The sequence below is a fragment of the Notothenia coriiceps genome, unplaced genomic scaffold, assembly GCF_000735185.1.
Source record: "Notothenia coriiceps isolate Sejong01 unplaced genomic scaffold, NC01 NC01_scaffold00019353, whole genome shotgun sequence".
NCBI classification, from domain to species: Eukaryota; Metazoa; Chordata; class Actinopteri; order Perciformes; family Nototheniidae; genus Notothenia; species Notothenia coriiceps.
In genome coordinates this window covers 311408-323312 of record NW_011352054.1, presented here as the reverse complement: position 1 = coordinate 323312, position 11905 = coordinate 311408, and the positions used below count along the sequence as shown (strand labels likewise).

Below are 11905 nucleotides of genomic sequence, written 5' to 3'. Positions count from 1 at the left end.
GTTTCATAGAGCTAAAACATTTCAAGTGCTACTCAACTGGCTTTAGATAAGCCAGTCCTTTATTAGTATATAAGTGCTTTGTTAATAGTTCTATCGCTCGAAGTGGAGTTGAAAGAGATGAGTTTTCAGTCTGCGCCGGAAGATGTGTAAGCTTTCTGCTGTCCTGACGTCAATGGGGAGCTCATTCCACCATTTTGGAGCCGGGATAGCAAACCCACGTGTTTTTGCTGATGGGAATTTGGGTCCCCCTCGCAGTGCGGGTGCAGCGAGCTGTTTGGCCGATGCAGAGCGGAGTGCACGTGCTGAGGTGTACAGTTTAACCATGTCCTGGATATAAGGTAAGGTTGGTAGAAGGCAACTATTTTACAAGAGGATGTAAAATGATGACAAAGGGACACACACCCACGCTCACCACTGTCAGCTTTTACAAAAGGTTGCCTGGTGACAAGTCTGGAATGTTTCCCAATAACAAAAAACAACTAAAAGGGACAAACTAAAGATCTCAGACAGCATTAAACTCATTGCTCAGCAGCTGTTCGAACATCTTCTACTATATTATAACACCGATGTGACAAACAATACAAGGATATCTTTGTTGAGAAAAAATCCCAATAAATGAATATGTAAGCAGTTACGGCTGGTTTAAATAAATGAAATAATAATACTAATAACAAAGAATTACAATGTTCAAATATATATTATGTGTGTATATATACACACATAATATCAAATTATAAATTTTAACATATGGCTCCTACAATACTCATTTTAAGTGAAAATGTGAAGACGTTTTTTTTTTGAATGTGGATTTCCATGATAGTGTGAATGAGGAAACATAAAGCTCCGGTGTCATCAAGCATAAACTCCACTAAAGTGTTGTTGAGCAATACAATAAATATAGACTCCAGCTCCAAGAGTAAAAAGCGTATAAGTAACTTTCTCTCCACAAATTGATAAAAGTAAGTATTTTTCCTAGGGGGTTGTCTCTAAAAAATAATAGTATAGGCCTGAAGAAAACGTGGACTTAAGCATTCTCTCTGTGAATCATTGCAAGCTGATCGTATTTACTGCAAATTACAAAATAGTTTCACATTTCAAAACCCTTTTCATATTTGAATACCTTTATCAGGCATCGGATGGCACTGCCCCTTGTGATGCCCACGTCGCACAGAGTCCAGTTCTCCCGCAGCGCGGCACCGCCGTAGCTCAGCTCCAGGTACTGGTGCTGCTTGTCATCTGAGAGTTGTACCAGAAAGTTACCCTACAGAAAGGGACACAGTGGAAATGTATGGAGCCGGATAGAGACATGAAAACATTCTTGATAGACAATGCTCAGCGTCTATGACTGAATTAGCTTTTTGGTTTGTCTTTTTTAAAACCTTATTGCAAGTATTTACATAATAAGTTATCAGTTGCGGTCCCTTATACATGTATTCATTCAACCACATTTCTAAATGTTTTTACTCCAGCAATATGTCCAAATCGTCATAAAATTCAAAATACAGACAAAGCATGTCAAGAAATGAATGATGTTCCTGGGCCACCACTGTTTAGAGCTTTCTATTACCTTGATCATCTGCTTTATGGCCCCCACAGTCTGATTGGGAGGGATGTCAAAAGGCTCACAGGAGGACCCAAAGCAAATGAGGACCCTCATGGTCAGGACATCCGTCCTCCGTCCGCTTGGCTCCTCTGTGGAGTCTGGCTGGCCCGAGGAGTGTGTGCGGTGAGTTTGTGAGAGCCAAAGTCACTGTAGGGAGGGGGTTAGGAGTTGGGTGGGTTTGGGGGTAGCTACTGTGAGATTAGGACATAACAAGTGAACAGAAGACAATGCTTTGACATATAAATCATTAAATAGTTGTGCATCCTAAATGCCATCGTATTGAATTTGAAATCTTTGAGCTAGGTCTTAGTCAAAAGTCTTAAATGATTTTATAATGACAAATAACAAACATTCAAAATGATACAGGCCTTTAATGTATATTGAGTACTTGAAGAAGAGATGCTTTACATCTCATACTGTGTTGCACACTATTGAGTCACAAAACTGAAGTTTAATGTAGTCTAATGTCATCTGCTTACATGACCTGCTGCTGTTTATACAACAGGCTGTTTATACAACAGCAATTATACCTCATAGCAAATGCCTTGACTCAAAGTCACAAAGTTCAAATGCAGGTATGGACTTACTTTCTTAAAGTAGACATTACACAGCCAGACAGGAAATGTTGTACATCAGTATATCTGACGGACTCAAATAAAGTACCTAACATATTAGAGCATATTTACATTGTTGTAGTACTTTTCTTGATTTGTGCAATAAACCATAAATGCATCAAGACACCAAAGCAAATTGTAATGTTAGTGAAAACCTATAATAAACAAGATTATGATTCTCAATAATAAGTTATGTACTGAATTACAATTTTCAATTCTAACACAATTTACAATATGAACAAATGAAAATGGTTTAATGTGTCAACACAGTTGGAAAAAAGTTCAAACCCAGCGGTTTGACGTCAGCCCTGCACTCTCCCTTTTACACCACTGTTTTCACAGTGGATTGGAGGGTCGTTACAGTAACTTGAATGTTCTTTGATAGTTTTACAGGGGACTGCTAATTTGCATTTGACCTTTTAAAATCTGAAGCTGTGCACATCCTTTTTGTGTTTAATCCGGGTTTGGAGCAAACAGTGACGATGTTTTCGGTGTTTCTCAAGGTTTCTCAAGGTTTTTCAAGGTTTCTCAATTATCAAAATCTGTAACTTTTGATGTTTTGATGTTTTGAAGTCAATCAGGACACAAATAAAACTTAGATAAATCTTGCATAATTCTTTACTCAATCCTTTTAAGCAGAATGCATTTAAAATTAAACTTTGAAAGTTATGTTTTTCAATTTTTTAGGATGTATTTAAGGACATTTTTTTAATAGTTCTCCAAACCTTTTTTAAATACTGTTTTATGCTGAAAATACATTTTGTTTCATGTTGGTATTTATTTCTATGTAGTGTACTGTTAATTGAAGGAAGACCTCAAAGTCTTTCAATCTATTTGATCTCAGACTTATTTTTATCCATATCATTAACTAAAGAGGTTGCTAGAGATTAAAAACGGACACTGACGATTTATTTTGAGGAGGGAGGGTGCCAAGGAAAGGAATAACTTTCTCTATTTATAATAAATGATGTCTTCAAATGTTCCATTCAGTTGCCAGGTCATCTCCTAATGTAATGATGTAGCTTTAATAAAGCTGTAAATACAAGCTGACGGCTGCTGGTTCAGGCAGTTCACTGTAAAAGGCAGTAGTGGTTGTCTGCTGCTTGTCCCATGGTCCCATGGTGCTGTCACGTGGATATGTTTACGTCTGGAGTCACTTCCGGAATTGAATGATTGGCAGATGGTTCGTCCAATCAGAACCTGATCATGAAGCGGTGGATGTGAAGCTAGCGGCGGAGATTAAACTGTTACGTTTATGTTCATATTTGTTGGCACGCCGTCCACACGGGATGAAGTCCATCCAAAATCTTCGCTGTTGTGCATATGCCTTGACAAGACTAACAGTAAAGGAGAGCGATGTCCCCACCAGCAGTTAAATTCCTGGACAAGATAAACCTCCAGGCAGAAATAAAGGTAAACACCATGTAAACACCCACGACAAGCCAGCTAGCTTCCTGTGTTAGCGCTATGCTAACATGGGTACAGGACGCTCTGTTTTTATAGCTGGATGCACGTCTTTAAGGCTGTCCACATCTTTATTAAGGTGTATAACAATACTATAAACAACTGTAGCTATCTGAAAATGACTGACACTAACGCTACAAATGATATTTATATAAAAGCAGTTTGGAGTGGACACCGTTACCAAACAGCAGTCACGGGAGATTTAGGGTTTGAAAGTTTAACACCATTTTCTGAAGTCTGGTGATTGTAGTCAACTGTATGATCGTCATTAACTTTTTTCTTATTTAATCACTCTTGTTTGTAAATGCAGCTGTCGCACTTTTACCTTTTTATAGTGTTTTTCTCAATAAAATCGGACTGCTGTCACTTGATGTTTAGTCATCTGTGCACACCTGACATGTTGCTTTCACTTCCCCTTGGGTGTTGTGTTAAGAGGACCCTCTTTTGTCTAAGCCAGGTTTGGTGTAATGTCTCTGACTGTCGTGCATCAGAGTTTGTGCATCCCATAATAATGTGTTTCATTGGAATTTAGTCACATATGTAAGCTACTGTTTAAATTGACAATACATTTTAGTGACACCAAGCGGGTCATCTAAGAAATCAACATCTGCCTTTCGCAAACATGTGTGTGACATGTTGTACATTATGACACGAATACATAGTGCAGTTAAACATAAGGGTATGGTATACTGTTAGAAAAAGAAGAAAAGGGACATTTCAGTTTCAGCTCTCCTTGTTATATTTCATTTCAGTTAGCAGGAATGTGTTATGGTTATATTTAATTCCCATTTGTTTTGCATCAACATAATAAGTACCTAAGTTGTTTGTAGTTTTATTTTGTCAAAAATGACAGAATAATCCATAATAGTTTTTCTCTTAATGATCAAGATCAGGAGTTACATTTTGGATATTGTGAATTTTGATGTTATCATTTAGCATTTTGTTTTGGGCACCTTCGATTGGAGAGGTGTTAACAAGAATAAGATATGATATACTTTATTAATCCCAAATTGGCAACATTTTTTTGTTGCATCGGCATGTAAAACAAGTATTGCACATGATTAGAAATAAAAAAGAGTAGAAAATAAGCAATTATACAATATAAATAAAAGTTGACCATGAAGGCTGGTTATGTCTTACTATTTTATTAATCCTATTGAACATATCAGGCTTTGCCGTGCTAATTATAGAGTGTGGAGACCATCAGAAAGGACGGCAGCAGCATTAGTAAGATGGGAGGAGAGGAATGTGACATTTTGAAGCCTCACTCCCTTTTTAAAACTTGAACTTTTTAAAAGTGAATTATGAAGAGATAAAGCAGGTGGCATTATTGATTAAGAAAGGATTGTTTTAGCAGATTTTTGGTTGAAAAATATATCAGTTGGCTTATTGGTTTTAGGCCCAATTGTTAGTACTTACATTTTCACCCTAAAATGTGACTTTCCTTTTAATATAATTAATAATTTTGCAATGGGTATTGTTAATTTCCGCCTGCTTATTACTAGAATACATGCAAACACTGGTTTAGTTAGAGGCAGCAACATGCAAATCAGGATCTCTGCGGTAACCTTTGAAATTTGTATGAACATGTTATGACAAAATGAGTATTAACATGTTTCCACATTTGACTTGCAGCTATTTAGTGATACTGAAACATAGTGTAACATGTTGTCTATAAATCAAATCAGGTTTTATTTATAGAGCACATTTAAAAACGATTTGTTGTCGAGCCAAAATGCTGTACATGTAATAAAAACACTTTACTTCAATAACAACAAAAGACAATCATTTACAACAGCAAATATAAAAACAAAACACAGGGAAATGTCAGGAGTCGTACTCAGCTCTGACTAGAGGGCCAGAGAGAAAGAAGAAGTGAGTCTTCAGTGAGGATTTAAAGAACCCTAGGGTCTGGGCCGACCTCACATGGAGGGGCAGACTGTTCCAGAGCCTAGGGGCAGCTGCTGTTATAAAGGTGCTACTAAAGCTCTATCCTATTTATTCAAAGCACTACTGCTACAGTACAGTTGTGAGAGGCCACTTTATATAACCTTGACAAATGGTGGCATTGCACACAAAGACATGATGCAATAATTAGAAAAACTGCCATGTTTTCCTCAAATTGTACAAAACAAAACAGGTAATCCTCAAACCTTACTTCACTTTGCAGCTTGACCACACAGCTTAGTGGTTTAAAGTCTGGTGGTTGGTTTCTCCTGACCCAGTCACAATAATGCCCTCCGCTGTGTGAACTCATACCCCTTATGCTGGGATGTCAGGCCTGAAGCTAACTTCTGTACATGAACTTATTAATATAATTGGTTGCAAAGAGAAACTTAAGTTCAGTTGTGTGGAAGTAGGATTAAAGCTAACTTCTTCTGGTGAAAATTCCTGTATTATCAAACCACAATGTCCGTTTCTTCCAGTATCATGCAGCCCTAGCCTCTACTCTCCACTTGCTTCTTCCTGCTTTTACATCTTAAAATGAACAAGTAATACAACAAGAAACAGATGCTCCAGAATACCTGGTGTATATCCACACAGCCAGCTTTACAGCACTTCTCAGGTTGTCTGTATCATTTTACATATATGAACTGTGAAAAGAAAGAGTGGGAAGGGGCATTATTGACACAAAATGATTTTCAGCTGTCAAGAATATCAGCTCTGCTTTGTCAATGTAGCAGAAGATTTAATTCAGTATTGAAATATAGATGATCCATGGGCTCTGAAAGCTAAAATTCCAATAAATTCAACAACGCAGCAACCTCGAGAGACAGACACATGTGGAGTGGGATAATCGAAAAACCAGATGCAGGATTAGAATAGACTGAGGCTTGGACAGTGCACTGCTTCAACCACTGGCACCATTTAACATTTGAACATAGCATTAAACACCACTTTTGGCGTTAGGACAAAAAAAAAACAGCTCTCCAGAATAACATTTAAATGTCTGTATTTGAATTAATCAATACTACTTCATCAGTGTATGCAAGTTAAGGCGTAACCTTGGTGTCTTTTCCAGGTGTAAGGACAACAGACGGCGGAAAGCGCTTCCACTGCAAGCCGGTGTGTGTGGTCATTTGTGTGTGTGTGTGTGTGTTTATGGTTGTGTATGTTTATGAGTGAGTGGCACAGCAGCTGGGGGTTGTAACGTGATGCCAAGATGCTGCTGTCTCTGGGAATGCTGATGCTTTCGGCCACACAGATTTACACCATCTTCACCGTTCAGCTCTTCGCCTTCCTCAACCTGCTGCCCGTGGGGGCCGACATCGCAGCTGTGAGTGATTCTTAGTACATGTAGGACAATCTAAAGAACAACAATAATATAGCAATGGTATGCATTAGGAACACACCGCCTATGCAGATCAGCATTAACATGGTGCTTTAGGTATTTCACGTCTAGGTTTTGTGTCTTTAAGTCACTTAGTGAAGTTGACAATGCATCAACTTCCATGAAATACCTTGAATCATAGTAATCAAACCTCATCTTTTCATCTTTCAGTACTCATTTGACAACAAGACTGATAACTTTGATGACCTGCCTGCACGGTTTGGTTATCGGCTACCCAGCGATGGACTGAAGGTGAGTGCTGGAGGTGTTTGTCTGATCAAATAGTTCGATAGTTTGCTTTAAAGTGGACCTATCATGCTATATTTGAACAATATATTGTAGGGCCATACCTATATAAAACATGTCTGTGAATTTTTTTTTTCAAAATACATAACAGATCATGCATTTTAGTCATGCCTCATTTCGCTCTATTTGCTCTTTCCAGCCCTGTTTTTGCAAGGGCTGATTTTGTGACGTAGCTTTAATGCAAATGAGCTGCAGCTGACCACGCCCCCCTGCAGGAGAGGGAGATCAGCTGCTGGAATCTCAGAAGAGGGGGAGGAAAAGAGAGGCTCCGTCCTCCGTGTTTTATTTTATAGAGTCGTTATTCATTTGTTTTAAAGCTCAATAAATAACAAAGAAGACCTTTGACCGGCACTTTTCTAATTTTGTCCTGAAGATTTAAACTTTAACGGACATGTTGACCGGCGGAAAAAAAATCTAACTGAAACTCTGCCGCACGGTTCCCTCGTCCCTTGGAAGAGGCGGAGAGGTCGGCGTTTGTCATCTGCTGGTGGACTACCGGAGAGAATTACAACAGGAGCAAACGCTTGCCTCGGGGAGGGAGAAAAAGAGCCAGCGCGTCCACAGCGGAGAATAAACAGAAGGGCAACCATGCGTGGGAAGTCTTCTTTGCTGCTTTTGTGGCAGGACTACAGTGCCACTTACATGCCTGGCATATGTACTACAGCGTCTCCAGCGCTTTCGAGCGGTCTCGTGTGAACGGACACGTCTCGTGTGAACAACACTATTCCGGGCTGACGTCAGCTCGAAATGAAATCTGTATCCGCTTGTTGTAGCCCCGTTTTTAAAAGATTTGGGTACGGAGCAAAAGAGAGAGGGTTGTCTTTTCTGACACTTGGTGAGTTCCCTGGAACACCGGGGACACATATTCATGTATAAAAGACGTGCATTTTGCATGATAGGTCCACTTTAAGGCTTAACGGCAAAATCACTGATTTCATTTTTTCAGTTATTTTCCCACTGAATTACAACTAAAGCATGATAACATTAAACAGAAAGATGGTCCGAACTTTGTATCTGTCTTGAAAAGATTATACATGTACCAGGAAGTGAACAAAAAAAGCCTGACTTTTATTATGATTAAAGCAAACAAATGTAAATGCACAATATAAATGCAAACAAGATTTTTTAAATTAATGTTTATCTTCAATTTACAATATGTATTGCTGCCTCCAGCATCACTTCAAATTGAAGACCACACACTGTAGGACTACTGCAAGAAATATTCAAATGACTAAGGGCCTAAATTAAGCTCTAGGTTTAATAACGTTATATGAAACTGCTCCCAAACATTACTTCTCTGTGTTGAGCATTGTAATATGTGTGTGTTGTTGTGAGTTCTCTGAATGCAAACCCCCCCCCACCCAGCAACCCGTTGCACATTGCTGGATCCACAAAGCTCACAAACACTAGCGATGATTCATGTCTGCCATCTAAGCCGGTCATTGTGAAGTTTCCCACTGTCAAGTGCCCAGTGGTTGTTGTTCAAACGCTTGTTAGGGCACAGAAGCAAACTGATGGCAAAACACTGAATGTCTTGTTTTGTGTTTGTGTATACGTTCAAGCTACGTAGCGTATGTCTGCACACTCTTATTCATTTACTGCCCCTTATCTGAACTTAAGGGTACTATGTTTAGCGTTATTAATCCATTATAGCTTTCCCACAACATAACTTTGGCATCGTGACACAAGTTGTGATCCCATGGTATACTTTAGGAATCAAGGCTCTGGCTGAAATGATTGGTGACTTCAGTCTGACAATAAAGAGTTGGAAGATGCTACAGGTGGACACACCCTTGGAGTGTTCTTATTTTCTATTTAGAAAAATAGTCTGACAGTATAATGTATTATAATTTGATATAACCAATATTTACTAAGGGATCATGGCTAGTTTACACGTCAACAGTTAGTTGAGGTTTGAAGAATAAACAAACACGTTTATTAACTTAGCATCATTAAAGCTAGACAAACCAGAAATATAAATTGTGTCACATCCCTACTGTAGGGTGTTGACACCACACCCTAGTTTTAGTGTCGTGTCACCAGGCAAACAGCAGGGATTATGGCATACAGTCATATTGCTCTCTGTGTGTGTTTGAGCATATTACGTCATATTTTGTGTCATAAAATCTGAGAAACCACTTGGTCTCTAGGTCATCCGCTCCATGTCCTGAATCCTAATCTGATCACCACAGCTTATTTTTCCCCTCTGCTGTCTAGCCGGGGGAGAGAGGCTGTGTGTCATGCAGACATGCTGCCCTCTTCCCCAGAGGCTAAACTCAATCCTTCCATTTTAAAGTTCCCTTCCTCTGCCCTGCCCATGTCTGTGTCTCTCAGGGCAGTGAGTTGTCTTCAGATGTTATTTACAGCTGCACTCAGCAAAACTGTAATGTGAGAACACACATTATCTCAGGTAAAGAAGGAGTAGGGAATAATTCTCCATCTTCTTCTGGACTAGCTGAAGACTTGCTGTGTTTGTCAAACAGTATTGACACTTTCTGGGCACTGTTTCAACAGATTCATAAAAAAACTCCACCTTCTCATCATGCATACCCTGCAGATATGTCTAGATAGTTTACTGTGCACTTTTTCTCTTGTGCCATTTAGATCTCTCTCTTCTCCCAGCCACAGCCTCCTTTTTAATTTACTGGCACTATTTGCACCAGCTGCTGTGTGAGTTGTATTAAATGACGGGAACACATATTTAACTTGTTTTTTCTCTACCTACCATTTGTACAATAAGCTCCTAAATGCATATGCAACAAGGTAAGAGGAACAACCTTTTAAAATGATACTTACATAGCATGCAGACTACAGGACGTAAGTACATCTGGCAATTTTTCCAGCTCAGTAATTTGTCAATACTTAATGTATGTATGCTGTTTACTCACACTGTACTTTGAACACATTTGGCATTCTCTTTTATTATAATGGGTTAAACTCCCTTCAGAGGCACTATCCTTGCAGTATTGCAGCAGTATAATGCCCCGAGAAACCTCTGGCATCACAAGGCAGCACAAGCCTGTTTACCCTTGAAGGATTTCCCACAGGGAGCGTGGCTTCAAACAGATCCCTCGCCTCGGGGGTCTTAGAGCAAGGCCCCTACCAGCCTTTGTACAGTCTCAGTCTCAGATCAGCTTTGCTTGAATATCTGAAGTGAATGTAGTGTAGTAGTTGAATTTTAGTGATCAATTTGGCTTTAAATGTAGCATGAAAAACGTTGAAACTCTACACTCTTTTAGATATTGACACGGTATGCCCCTGTCAATATCTAAATGAATAGTGCTGACTAATATTAATTTTTGATGAATAAGGTAACGTCAAACAGTGGACTTAAAATCACTGATTAAAAATCTAGACTTTAATCTTAAAAAGTGAATGAACAGCAGGGAGAATCAGTCCTCGTGTTTGTTCACAAAGTTGTTGTTCCCTTCCAAAATTCTGATACAACACACTTGTAATCTGTATACGGGAATTGAAATCTATGAAAAAAGGAAGTGTTTTTTAAGCATGAAAGTTCACAATGTTCTGCTTCTGCCATAACGTGCAGTATTTCCATCTGAAATGAAGTGACGTAGAATAACTATTTACTTTTTCTTTTGGTAAAAAGACATTTTGCAGAGATACATCTTACAGAACACAATACTATTTTGCACACTGCAAGTAACTGCTATTTTTGTATATATTGACTGCTGTACCTTTTTATTTTTATTTTTATTTTGTATTCCTCTTAATGTGGTAATTTATATATACAGTATGCGTCTATGTTTATTTAGGATCCCCATTAGCTTTTGCTCTTGACAAAAGCTACTCTTCCTGGGGTCCGACACTTAAAACAATACAACAATACAACAACATTCAAGACATAAGTCCTGACATCATTAACAACATCACCAACATCATCAACAATCTCATCCACTTTCAATATCAATCTCAGCCAAGGATGAGTGCACAAGACACCCACCAGTACAAAGCATGAGATCAAATCAAATTAGGGTTCACAGCTCACAAGGGTACATGGTCATTAGTAGATGGCCCTTCAATCTCTTCTTGAAATAGGCTCTGGACTCTATTTCAGTAAGGTAGTTTGGTAATGAGTTCAATTCCATTATAGCTCTATAAGACACAGAAGATTTCAGAAGATTTGTCCTGGGTTTAGGTGCCAGTAGGTGGCCTGATGTAGCTTGTCTAGTCTTATGGTCATGCTCGTCTCTTGTGTAAACTATTTGATCATAAAAATACAGTGTTTTTTTTCACGAGATTGCAGACGTTTCTCAACTGGAAGCCATGATAGGTTTCTATGCATAACTCCAATATGAGTGCGCTTCGAACAGTGGAGAGCTAGTCTGGCAGCCTTGTTTTTAGCTATTTGTAATTTCTGTGTAATTTCTGTGTTTTTGCTGCTGATGACCATATGACCGGACAGTACTCAAGATGTGACAAAACCAGAGACTGAATGACTTGTTTCAAAGTGGTTGGTGTTCGTAACAGAACTAAAGACGCGAAATGCCACCTGTTTCCGGTTTTAACTGCTCATAGCAATTGATTTTACCCCTTCGCGTCGTACGGGGACGACTTCTCTTTTAAATG

General features: G+C 38.9%; 1 long non-coding RNA gene across 1 annotated transcript; it reads left to right on the top strand.

Moving 5' to 3' along the window:
- The first annotated feature begins 3430 nt into the window (after positions 1-3430).
- LOC104951933 (uncharacterized) lies at positions 3431-7278 on the top strand. The gene is made up of 3 exons (XR_799075.1): positions 3431-3630; positions 6704-6958; positions 7184-7278. It is a non-coding gene; the product is annotated as an uncharacterized lncRNA (long non-coding RNA).
- The last annotated feature ends 4627 nt before the right edge of the window (positions 7279-11905 follow it).